Source organism: Pararge aegeria, chromosome 5 (genome assembly GCF_905163445.1).
Source record: "Pararge aegeria chromosome 5, ilParAegt1.1, whole genome shotgun sequence".
Classification (NCBI taxonomy): domain Eukaryota; kingdom Metazoa; phylum Arthropoda; class Insecta; order Lepidoptera; family Nymphalidae; genus Pararge; species Pararge aegeria.
Window position 1 is genome coordinate 245,526 of NC_053184.1, and position 13,211 is coordinate 258,736.

A 13,211-nucleotide genomic window follows, 5' to 3' on the forward strand; every position below is an offset into this window, starting at 1 on the left:
CCCGCGGCGCGCGCGGCGGGCCCCGGCTGCCGCGCGCTCTCCGTCTTGTGGCCGGCCGCTGCCGCGCGGGAACGCGCCTCCTGCAACGAGCGGGCCCACTCACATCTCTGATCGCAATCGCGAGAGCCAGCGGCGGCGAAGTTTAACAGATCCCAGCGAGCTATAAATTGTTCCTGGCGCGCCCTCTGCGGTTGCATGCCGAACTGACGTTGTCGCCGTGTAATAACAGTGCAACCGATATTCTTTCATCTTGTCCACTTCGAATGATAAGATTAAATAGATACTAATTTGTTATATGAATCTGTTGGCAAACCAAATAAATGAATACGAATTACACGACAGCATTATCCACATACGTACACGTATTTTAATGTTTACCTGCGCTGATCAGTGAAACGGCGGAACAGATATTTACGGGCAGGAAAAAAGATTATACCGCGAGCGTCAACGTAGAGGTTCAAAGATTGTATGAAATCGTATTCTTTTGTAGGGTTCATTTTGTTGCAAAAGTGAGCAAAAGTTTAATGAGACAATTTTGAGTATCCTTGCGAAGTCTCGGGCGAATGCTATTCTTCTATAAGCAGTACCTATCCCATTGACGAGTTTCAAGAACTATTCATAGAATAGCCATTGCGGTTGGAGCAGAACAGCAGCAGCAGTTATGCCTCGTAGTTTTTTTGCAAACGTTGTCAGTTAAAACTCGTCCTCGGTGTCGCGTATGCTGCGGGCAGCCCGACGCCGGCAGCAGGCCGGAAAGGCGGCCCGAGCCAAGACAGTATCGAGCGTGCACCCGGCTGAAGGACGCGGCCGCGCGCCGCCGGGTCGCCGGCCGCGCCAAGGTCGGCCGCGCGTGCACGACTGCTCCGCGCCGGCTTCTCTCCGCTCAATGCCATTCTTGATTTGCGAGATCGTCGGTTGCAAATCGCATCTTACTGATGCGCTTTTCATAAATTCAACAGCCTGATACTCCATCAGCGGAGATCAACAGAGAGCCATGCCAACAGTGGCATAAATTGGATGTTTGATTGTAACTTTCGTCATTGAGCAGCGAGTACACGATCTGGGAACCGTCGTCTTGAATGAAAGCTTCGAAAACGGGTTCCCACCGATTAACAGCTCGGTAGCCCCAACGGTAAAATTAATAAATTTAATTTGCAAAGGACGGCATATATTATATTTTCTGCACGTACATTAGTCGCTGGGAACTGCAATATATTAGTGGCGAGTGCGCCCCCCGCCCGAGTGCTCACACACATCAAGAGTGAGAAAGAATCCATCTAAATTGACCTATAAGTTATTGTAATCAATCGTAATCAATCAATCAGTCTATAACAGCCCACTGTTGGACTAAAGGGAGGGTTTGCCTATAATCAGCAAGCTGGAAAGGCGGGTTGGTGATCGCAGTAGACGCTAGTAGTAGCACACGGGTCGCTGCTGCCCGCTCTCCGTTACATTCCCGTTAGTCGCCTCGCGCGGTACCCGCGCAAGATAATGTAATCAATTGCAGTCCCTTCGCGATCGATTGCCTTACAATATATGTTACGCATCCGGAAGCTGCGACATCATATCGTTCATTCGAACGAGACGAGTTGAGCGTTTCAATTCAATGCTCCAAAGAAATCTTTTCATTTGCAAATAATAAGTTTAGCACAGGTATATTCCTGAACCGCTCCGCCGTCGGCATAGCTTTAATGAGCTCCCTGCAGGACCTTCCCCGGCGGGCCGCAGCCGCGCTGCGGGGTCAGCGACCGCCGCGCCAGGTGCGCCGGCCGCCGACCCGCCGGAGCGCGGCCCTTGCACTGGGTCGATAGCACATGCGAGCACCCGATGACTTTACCGAGCCACCCAACTTCATATAAACGCATTATGCGTCCCCGACGAAACTTGTCCAAGGTGTTCGCAGACAAATTAAGTATAAGAAGGACGAATAGCAGGCCCATAGGGCTCCTTGCCGTGACCTTTTGAATGGCTTTTGAATTTATAAGAAATGTTTCTTATAAATATTTTATGTCTTTTTCCTAACTAGAGGGTAGGTACGTTACCAAAATACTACTACTACTAGTAAAACTACTATAGTAACGAGTACATAATAAATATGGAATAAGTAGAATAATTATTTTTTTAAATAGATATTTTATTTTGATTAAAACTAATCTGCTGTCACAAATCTAGTTCGTCCCATATCTACGCCTGTTTTGTGTAAAACGCGAAGCGACCGAAAGAAATCGAATAGGTAAAGCTTGAATTAGGTACAAACCGGTCGATCCCAAATCTAAAAAATATTCACATTCAGATATTCTTTTTAATTAACCACGGCGCCTTACGAGCACGTCGCATTCCCACGAACGGAACAGTGAATTACAAATATATTATATATAATTGTAACGTTATTTTAATGATCCTGATATATTTATGTTTTTTTTTTGTTTTTTTTGTTCTCTTTTCAATTTGTATAATTTAAACAAACTATGTATTCGATTAGTGTAAATGATGTTAACCGTACTGATTGAATACAAAATAAATATTGAAACTTTGGAAACTATATTATGGGTTCGATTTATATATAAAGTCTCTCAAGTCTGCCCATTCGCTCCACCATTTCCAAACAAAGCAAGTTCTACAGAAACCAAAATGGCTAACTACTCAGCAGAGGTTATTTTCTAAGTAGGTGAGTACATCTCGCGGTTTGAAAGGTACGGTCATTCTTTATGTTGCGTGCAGATGAAGTTGCGAAGCCGATCGCGAACCAATACATGGTATCGTTTAAACTCAGGCACTGGCGAGTATGTCTCCTATCGGTTCGGCAGCCGAATAGGGTTCGCAAACGATATTGCGTCGACGCCTGTAAGAAGCAAGTCGACTGTCGATAACAATTTTTTTATCGATCGCTCTCAACGAATAGCCCGATCAAGTTTGGTTATCTTCCGTTCACCCGCGCCGCCGCCGCAGGTCGTCGGCCGCGCCACCTCAGCGAGCCAAGGTCGAGATGTACGCGCCCCCGCGAGCGTTGCCTCTGCGCGCACATCACTCGAACAGCTCCTTCGAGAATGTTTTCATCCGATCGGAGACGAATTTATGCATTAAACAGCATACATAATAGAATGCGTGAATTGATATTCCACTACGTACAGGCTCGGCTCCGATACCGTTCGGCTGATTTGGATAACTGAGGGCTGGCATGTGCTACGACCCAGGATTACACTTTTCATCAAGGTGGAAAACTGCGTCACATGTTTTGCAAAGTTCGGAATGCTAACATTTAGAAGGTATTTTAGGTTTTTATGGTGCTGGAGTACCCGAAAAGAATTACGTTTTTTAATTTTTAATTATTAAGTTTAAATTGTTGCCTTGCATAAACAGAGTTTGTAAAGCGGACTGGTTTCAGGTAAGCGTTCAAAGAGACAGACACTTTATATTACTTTTTATATCAGTATTTAAACTAGTCAGGTTTTGTTTTAGGAATGATCTTGCGATCGGCTCGATATATACATACATATATTCGAGAAGTACGTACATCCTACGTACGAGTACCTACGTTTGAGATACGAGTAGTACGAACCTAACAGGATTAACGATTGGCAAAAAAACGTCTTTATTTTGATATTATTAAAAAGCAGGGACTTCAAAAACAATTTTATGAATCTAAAGTATAGTGATGAGCACAATATGAAAAGTAAGAAATCGATATTTTGAAAGCCAGTCTTTCACCTAGCCGCTTATTATCGTTACAATGTACCGCTCAGACAACGACGCGACTTAAATGGTGTACCCAGCTTGAATTAATCGAGTATCCTAAGTCTGTAGTATGAAACATCTGGTAGCTTATCTAAAAACAGTTAGATTCGTTCAAAGTTATCGCAGACATTGTCAACGTGGAGGCCTATGCCTGGCTCAACGAGTATTCGCTCACGGTTGCTAAGGTTTACGACTATTATTATCTGCGTCCGTCTCGAGGATACAAGCTATCTGTATGCTAAATTTCGTCAACATCAATTTAACTTTGAATGGACCTTTATCTGCGTATCGCACGACTGATGTTATTTTGATCTATCAGTTACATACTCACTGTATCCCCATACTTTTTTTTTATCTCGCGTATACTTCCGTTACTACCTATTTTCATACGCAACGTCTGTCTTCAGAATGCAAGCAGCTCTGTTCCACATCAAGATCGGTTGAGCAGAGTCTAACAGAGGTTTCTATTTAATGGGACAGGAAATCGGTTATTGTAGGCAGACGAAGTCGCAGGTGCCGGCTATCGCTACTATTTTCGTATTGGTTCCGGAGCAAAGTTGACGTTAAGCTTGGCATCCGCTGAACCTGCGTGTATTTTGCCCAGCAGGGGCCTTTCTTTGGGGAAAACCTTTCGGGACACCACCGCGCCAAGGGGAAGCTCTATGGTGCTGACCCCCACGGTGTTCCAACTTACAAACCGTCGCCTGATGATTGGGCCACGGGAATCGCAAACAATGCTGGGAGGCCGCGTTATCCGCGTGCGCTTTCTAAAAGGTCAGTCATAAAAAAATAATAATATTTTCTACAAAAAATACTGGTCAATAATAGATTGACCAAAGATATAGAGCGCCCAAAGCCAGCCTCTCGAATAAAAAAAACCAAAAGATCGCATTTGAAATCGAAAAAAAAAACAATTCAATTTATAAAATTTTACCCTAATTATTGAATTCAAAATTCAAAATTCAAAATTCATTTATTTCAAGTAGGCCTAATATAAGCACTTTTGAAACATCAAGTCTGTCTGTTTGTAGTGATTCTACCACCGGTTCGGAAGGCAGATTCTACCGAGAAGAAGCCGGCAAGAAACTCAGCAGTTGCTCTTTTCCAACATCAACAATTTACATTTTGTATATTAACATTCATTTTTCTATCTTGTGAGAGCTGAAAGCGGAGCCGGATGCTTCCAAGCAACCTTGTCATTAAAAAATTCATCAATTGTATAGTAACCTCGCTCTAATAAATGTGTTTTAACAAATTCTTTAAACTTGTGCATTGGCAGGTCCAAAATCACCTTAGGAATCATATTATAAAAGCGTATACTCAATCCCACAAATGATCCCTGTACCTTACGCAGACGATATGCAGATGACACTAATTTATGACCATTTCTTGTAAGTCGACTGTTTATGTCCACTTTTTGTTTATAAAGACTAATATGTTGTCTTACAAATACTATATTGTTATAAATATATTGTGAAGCTACAGTAAGTATGCCTATTTCTTTAAACTTCTCACGGAGGGATTCGCGTGATTTAAGTTTATATATTGACCGTACAGCTCTTTTCTGCAATATAAATATAGTTTCGATATCAGCTGCTTTACCCCATAACAAGATTCCATAGGACATAACACTATGAAAGTACGCAAAATAAACTAGCCTAGCTATTTCAACGTCAGTAATCTGTCTAATTTTTCTGACTGCGTAGGCAGCCGAGCTTAGTTTACCCGCTAGTGAATCTATATGGGCACCCCACTGTAGCTTATTATCCAAGGTCACGCCCAGAAAAACTGTGGAAGTCTCTATTTTTAGTGATTCACCATTTATCATTATATTTTTATCAATTTTCTTCAATTGCAAGTTCAACCTTCCATAAGAAGTGCAAGTTCATCAGTAGATAAACCTTGCTCTTCACGGTTTGTTATTTGGTCAATTTTGATCCCATAGTTGATCTCCTAGATAATGAAAAATAGTTAAAACTACGGGACGTCCGGAAGGGTTCTATGAGTGCGGTATCCGCGTGGCCAATACATATAACATTAACCTTTAAATAAATGGGTGAAACTGAAATTAAAAGCTAGTAATTTAATCGAAATTCAAAAAAAAATCTTAGGAAGATCATAGCACATTTTAATAAAAATAAATTAAATCGATCACATCGCAAACGTCGTTTGTGCAGAAACGATGAATGCGCGTGTCTCTACGCGGCAGGACGCGGCTCCATAATAATCGCATAGCAATAAAAGCGCAATAGGCGAGAGGGGCCGGGGCGCGACCCAGTTGCGCGGCCGCGGCGGCTACCATTGACCCAGATTACGCCGACAGCCGCAGCACTCGCGCAGCACGACTCGCTTCACGCGACCAGCTCGCAATGTGGCCACCATTATACAAATTATAAGATCTATGAACACCAGCGGCCCCCTGCGGCTTCGTCAGTGTACAACTCCTTACATGTTTCCCATACATATTTTCTGTCACTATCGTACACAATCAACCCCGACCCACCGCGTCGATGCGCCAGTCTGCCATCCTCGAGAAGCGGGCTATCTGCCTGACTGATAAGAGTTCAATGCATTCCGACAAATAGGCTTTCAATTATTAAACCCCTTTGGCACTAATTTTTATAATTCCTAACCCCCGAAAGAAAATTTATAAATGCATATTGCATAAACCAATTGTTAAAAATAAATCAATATTTAAAAAAGATTTCTCAAATACAACTGGTGGTTTCAGAGAAGAGTGTTTAAACAAAAAAATGCAAACATCCTGTATATAGTTAATATATATTGATATATAGCTGTACAAACTTAAACACTTCAACAAACCACTATGCAAATTATGGAAAGAATTTATTCTTTGCCAAGAAACTTTTGAAAATTCAATGGAAATAATGATTGATAGGTTTCTTCCTAAAATATTATTTCCCAAAGTGATTCATGTACTTGTAATTAATCCAATTTGGTGAAATGCATATTAAATGAGTAATGTAGGCCGACATATGCTAATAAGAACAACTTCTTTTACCATTGGCAAGAAGCAGGCGTTACTTTGCGAGATATATTATGAAAATCAAGCTTAATTTTCTTAATATATCTTTTACTATTAGTAAAATCACAAACAAATCAAAGTTTTACTATAATGTTTCCTATCCCTCCAGTCTTTCCAAATAGCCACAGAATTAAAACTACTTGTCATTGTGCAGTAGTGGTCAGTTCATTGAATCTGGGTTGTGAAAATTTGTTTTTTTTTTGACCATAGAATGTGGGGCAATCAACCCACATAAAACAGCCTCTTGTTCAGTGGTAATATTTTATTAAAAAGCATTGGCTAACCCTCAATCCAACTTTTTAGGCATTACAAATGATTGTAACAGATTGATGTGGGATCATAGGGACACCAGGGACCAAATGAACCTGAGCCGCAATAAGAAGAACCCCCCCCACTGGGCAGACAGGGAACATTAAGTCAGCTTAAGGGATTGCTAGTGCACTACAGACATGACACAGTAGTGTAAAGCTTCTTACAAGGTGGCATCAGCAGTGCATAGTTTATTAAGATGATGACAATGTTGATGATACAATTTTAAGAAAAGCTATAAATGTACATATTATATTATATATATTTGAAAAGTATGTATGATAAAATGGTAACAAACAATTTAAAAATAATTATGATGCGAAAACCAGCAGGCATTTCGACTTAATAATTAGGTTAGGTAGGAGTTGCTTGTCTTGTAGGGAGTTGTATATCTATCCAATTATACTTTAAAAACTAATGAAAAAATTACTTTGCACCTGTTTTACATTTAATGAACTGGCTTATTTTCTCTTGTTAATAAGGATGTTCATCTAGCAATGAGTACCATAAGGTTGGCCGGTACAGCCTGTGTAAAGCCTGTGTACAGCATTGTGTCATGTCTTGAGGTCCTAATGCAAAGGGACAGGACAAAGTCTCCCTTCTCATAGGAGAGGAAATACCAATGTAGTTCCCTATCAAATACCATTTCAATGGTTTAATAATCTATACCAATATAATTTTAAAGCAGAGGGCTTTACTTGTATGTATAAAAACACTTATTTCAGGACCAACCATCTGATTTGAATTAATTTTTTGCATTATAACATATGAAACTGCAGAGCCTATTATATACATAGCAATGGCTCACAAGAAGTTCTAGTTCAAAATCATTTTATTTTCCTAATCATAGTTTATATGAAATCATAATATTTTGATAAGTGTTACAGTAATTTGATAACTAAAAATTATTTTTGCAGAAATTTTATTAAAATGATTAAAATTTTTACAAATATGCTAACTATTATTATTTAAATAATAAATTGTTTTCAAGAAACAGTTAAAATTATATTTGATTAACTACCAATGTTCCAATGTTTTTTAATTGTACTAATGTTCATGAGTTGTTGTTTATTTTGTTATAAATAAGACTTGATACATTCAGTCCATTATGGACTCTGGTGATGTAAAGAGACCTGTATCTAAGTTGTTATCATAAGTCTTACTAGGCGTCTTGGAACTGAGGGATACAAATTGACAAAATTGCGTATATATGTACAATAAGAAGCTCTCACAGAGCTCTTCATTCATGACATGACTTGCTAGTTTGCATTGATTGTGTTTCATTGTGATTAAATAACAACATTTGCACATCTATCATATCTTCACAAAGAGTCTACTTGGTATTCTAAGTGTGCGGTGTGATAAGATATGCAAATTGGCCTCCATCAGGTTTGTGAAAAATATTTATGTAAGAGGCCCAGGTCTATGTCTATGTTGCTCCACACAACCAAGTCCTGCTGTGTTTTCACCTTTAGAACAGAACACCCACATTACTTCTTTCTTTCAATTATAAGATCACTAATAATTAATGTGTGAGACAACCTTGAATTGAACTAAATATTTTTAGACTATTACAAAGGAACTTTCTTTACTGTTCTGCTGGTTACGGCCCCATAACGCTGTGAAACATGAAAAAAACGTACCCAAAGGAACAAAAGCGGCCGCTAGCGCCACTCGCGAGTCGCGAACAACTTCCTTGTCTCCAACTGTGACAGGAGGTTATAGGTATAATAGCCTATCTTCCTTCAATTAGTACATCACATGTCATTTTGGAGGTTGCATGAGGAAGTTAAGCGCTTCGTTTCAATGATGCACGAGATCCGTACACATTCTAGAATAACAGGAACTTGTAAAATGGCTCACAAAGGTGACGCATCGACACGATCCGATCGAATATTCTTGGCGGACCCCGAGCATCCCGAAACGACCGCGCGATTTGTCGCTAGATACGGTCGTAGGCCGTCAGCGGAACCATTAAATACACTTTAATATACAAAATGCACAAACTTACAAGGCGATGAAAGTCTATTGTGGAAAGCACACGCACCGCAACGCGACAAGCGAGCTCTTTTGAACGCACACAACTGCCTTTTGTAACTTCACAGTTCACGCTTTGTGTTACACACAAATACAAAACTTACGAAATTTTAACTCACACTAACTAAAATGGTGACAGTGAAAGTTACTCCACAGAGTATACGTAGGATCAATGAGGTAGTATCTATGTTAGGCTGTGTCATACCCTGAGTATATTCTGCAATGCTAAGCAAAGAGGATATCAATGCTATAAATAACAGACATAATCTCACAACTGGATAAATGCTTGTATGATGAACATGAATGTTTTTCGGTGCTAGGTGTTAATCTGTAAATTATAACGATTTATTTATTTTATTCATTAACATATTCAGCAGTCAGTCTAGATAGCGTTGTGTGTATTGTCGAAGTATATTTATTATTTATACATATAAGCTTGTAAAGAGTTAATGGCTTATGATGATTCACAGGCGATGATGTTATGTTATGATTATGGAGGGTAGAGGTAAGGAGAGTCATCTTATATGGGAGAAAAGTTGAAAAAGTGTCCAGTTGTTGCGCTAAATAACAGTTCAAAAATCCTCCACAATGGCGCTGGTGGATGCACAGGGTATGGTATGAATGTAGCAATCGTAGATGAATTGAAGTATGCCGAGTTAAAAAATTTAATGTCATTATCGACTAAAGTAGTTAATTATTGAGAATTTCAACAACTTACGTTGTACAAAATATTGTGGTAAATATAACCTTACTTCCTAGTAACTCCATACTTCCTTGTTTATTTTTCAAGCCTACTCTAACAATATTTATATTTGGCGTTTCTTTTAAGAGTTACCCTGATGCAAATGTGGCGCCATCCTAATTTAATACATTTAAACGACACTTTTTCATATACACAGATGACTCTCCTTACCTCTACCCTCCATAGTTATGTTGATGTTGGTATGTTCTCTTCGCAATCGTGAGCGCCCTATCGAGCCATCACATCATCGTACTTGTCTATGATGTTAAGATTCCTCATACTGTGTATATCATAAGCCAAATGCATTAAATGCAAACAAAACATACCCGTCAGGACATTTAAGTTTGATACAAATATTTTACAGGTATATTACAGGTTTTATTTCTAAAAGTTATACCAAACTTTAATGTTTATAATATTTAAGTTAATATTGTATCAAAGCATAAGGCAACAAGTTGGCGGCTAATTTATAATGACGTTTATAATTTATTGTGTTATTTTTGATTTCTACCCATTTGAAAAGGTGGTCCGATCTAATTATCCGATCTTAAGGTCATTATGTCCTTAAGATCAAATAATTAGATCGGATATGTAACAAAATTAACAAGAAAGTAATGATATTAATAATGATAGGATCTAAAAGTTTACAAATTACGACGACACATGTTAGTTTATAAATCATAGTATTTGGTTATCGAATTAATGTCCCTTCTACATATAGGTGGGCATAACTTCTATTTTTTCTTAGTGAATTATTCTGTTGTGCTAAAACGGTTTTAATAAACTATTTCTATTAAAATTCGTAGCATACCTACAATAAATATTATTATAGGAATGCTATGAATTTTAATAGAAAACGGTGGATAGCATTCTGCGTACAAATGTGACTCAGATAATATATTTTCAAATAATTTTTAAATGATGCTTGGCTTGTGTAAGTCTGGAAACAAAACTATTTTCTATTTAGAAATCAATTAACTAGACTAATGTTTACTGGTCTATGTATTAAGGTTATATAATCTGTAAGTGATACATGTTTTTAATCTGTGCAAACCACAGAAAATGAATTATTACTGAGAATTTGTTCAGGTGTATGGCTCTACAGCGGAGACAGCGTAGACAGAGAAGTAAACTAACGTACTTCTCTGTCTACGCTCTACAGTGACATGTTTAACTATTATTGCCTATAGTCGTAAAAATTATGGAGGGTAGAGGTAAGGAGAGCCATCTGTGTATATGAAAAAGTGTCGTCAAAATGTATTAAATTAGGATGGCGCCACATTTGCATCAGGGTAACTCTTAAAAGAAGCGCCAAATATAAATATTGTTAGAGTAGGCTTCAATCACTCTAAACGCACGTTTGGTTATAATAAATCTGTAAGGTTATATTTACCACAATATTTTGTACAACGTAAGTTGTTGAAATTCTCAATAATTAACTACTTTAGTCGATAATGACATTAAATTTTTTAACTCGGCATACTTCAATTCATCTACGTTTGCTACATTCATACCATACCCTGTGCATCCACCAGCGCCATTGTGGAGGATTTTTGAACTGTTATTTAGCGCAACAACTGGACACTTTTTCAACTTTTCTCCCATATAAGATGACTCTCCTTACCTCTACCCTCCATAGTAAAAATGTAATAGGCCCGTTTTGATATTTGTGCAAGACCATAGAATGTAACTTGGAACGAAACTGAAAGAAACAATAAAATAAAAATAAATTACATACAGTGTTTTAAAAAATACGCCAATTTTTTTGGGACGTTAAATAATATGAAAGAATATATTGCGAGTATTCTTTTTGCGCTTACTTTATAGTAGCATGCAATTTATAATTGTTGCGAAACGTTCCGAAAACAGTTACGTTCTCAGTCTTTTTTTTTTATACTAGAGCTGTAACCATTTTTTTACTGAATATCGAAATTGAATATTTTGTAGTTATCTTTACTGCAAAGAATGAGCTTGGTTCTCAAAATGGGTTCTAAATAATGAGTCTGTGTTGATGTATCTGACCAAGCGGCACATGACTGAAGCGTCCCCGCGCGCACTGCGCAGTTTTTCGTTCCTCATCTTGTAAAGTTGACTGTGCGCTCGTTTAAGTTTGATATATATTGCTTACTATTACGTTAACTATGGCTCTTCTATTTTGGACATTAATTTAAACATAGTGATTTGACTCGATTTTTGTGTTTGTTGTTATTTAGTACTAACTCTGTTTCAACATGTTGAAAAGTGGACGTATAATCAACAGCCAGTCTCGCATATTGCTTGTGAAGTTAAAGGAATACTTTGAACAAACGAACACTTTACAATACATAATAATATCAATCAAGTACTGATACAAACTCGAATTGATTTATCGTGAGTATCGAGTCCCGAGTCTTATGGTTCCATAACTAGTTACGTCGCGATGACAAATGTCAAAACGGGCCTATTACATTTTTACGACTATAGTCTGTGGTAACGAATAATAAAAAAAAATATAGGTACTGAGGTGCAAGAATGCCGTCTACTCAAAGTAGCGGTATAAACTTTATACCAATGAAAATAAAATGTGAAAATGCAGTTGTTTTAATATTTTAATACATAGTAGTAGCTCATGATTTATTTCGTAAAACAAAACCACAGAGTGTTCAAACATCAAAATTGAAACTACATAAATCTTTGAATGTTATTTTAACCTCCTCCTCCATGAAATGTAGGTATTTCGACAAGAATGCTAATAAGTTTTTATAAATACATAGATACAAGTCTGCAGATTATTATACTCCATGCTAAAAATATGCTTAACAATTTTTTTTTGTTGTCCCGGGTTAGATCAAAAGTTAATGTTATCGTTAACAGTAAAATGGGTTTTATGACCGAGTTAAGCACTGCTTTATATTTCGATTGCAAAGAAATACTGAAATTTACAACACAAAAAGTTTTTTTAAGTCTGTACCAAGTAAAGTGTAAAATTACTGAGTACTTAATACTTTATACTTACCAACCACATAGGAATATCGAATCAACCAGCAACCCGTGCGATACTCATTATTGTGGTTATAAGTGGTCTTCACCATCATGTTAACTTGACCAAACGGTACACCGTTTCAAACAATAAAAGAATTTTCCAAATAGGTTAGTAAATGAAATGACAAGCTCTGAAAACATAAAAAAATTAAGAATCTCCTCCATTTTTAACTATTTTTATTATAACTATAGCCAAACTCGATGTGGAATTTATGTAAACAAACCAAATTGACTTTAAATCACGATTAATAGGGTTGCCACACTTTAAATAATCAGCAATCGTAATTTTATCACCATTTTTGAACTATATTTAAGTAACAA

The 13,211-nt window shown here is 37.8% G+C and overlaps 1 long non-coding RNA gene across 1 annotated transcript; it reads right to left on the reverse strand.

Annotated features, from left to right (window-relative positions):
- Positions 1-7: 7 nt before the first annotated feature.
- Positions 8-9,251, reverse strand: LOC120623722. Its single transcript, XR_005658729.1, has 3 exons — positions 9,102-9,251; positions 8,734-8,796; positions 8-80 (listed from the first exon to the last, which is right to left on the reverse strand). It is a non-coding gene; the product is annotated as an uncharacterized LOC120623722 (long non-coding RNA).
- Positions 9,252-13,211: the final 3,960 nt, after the last annotated feature.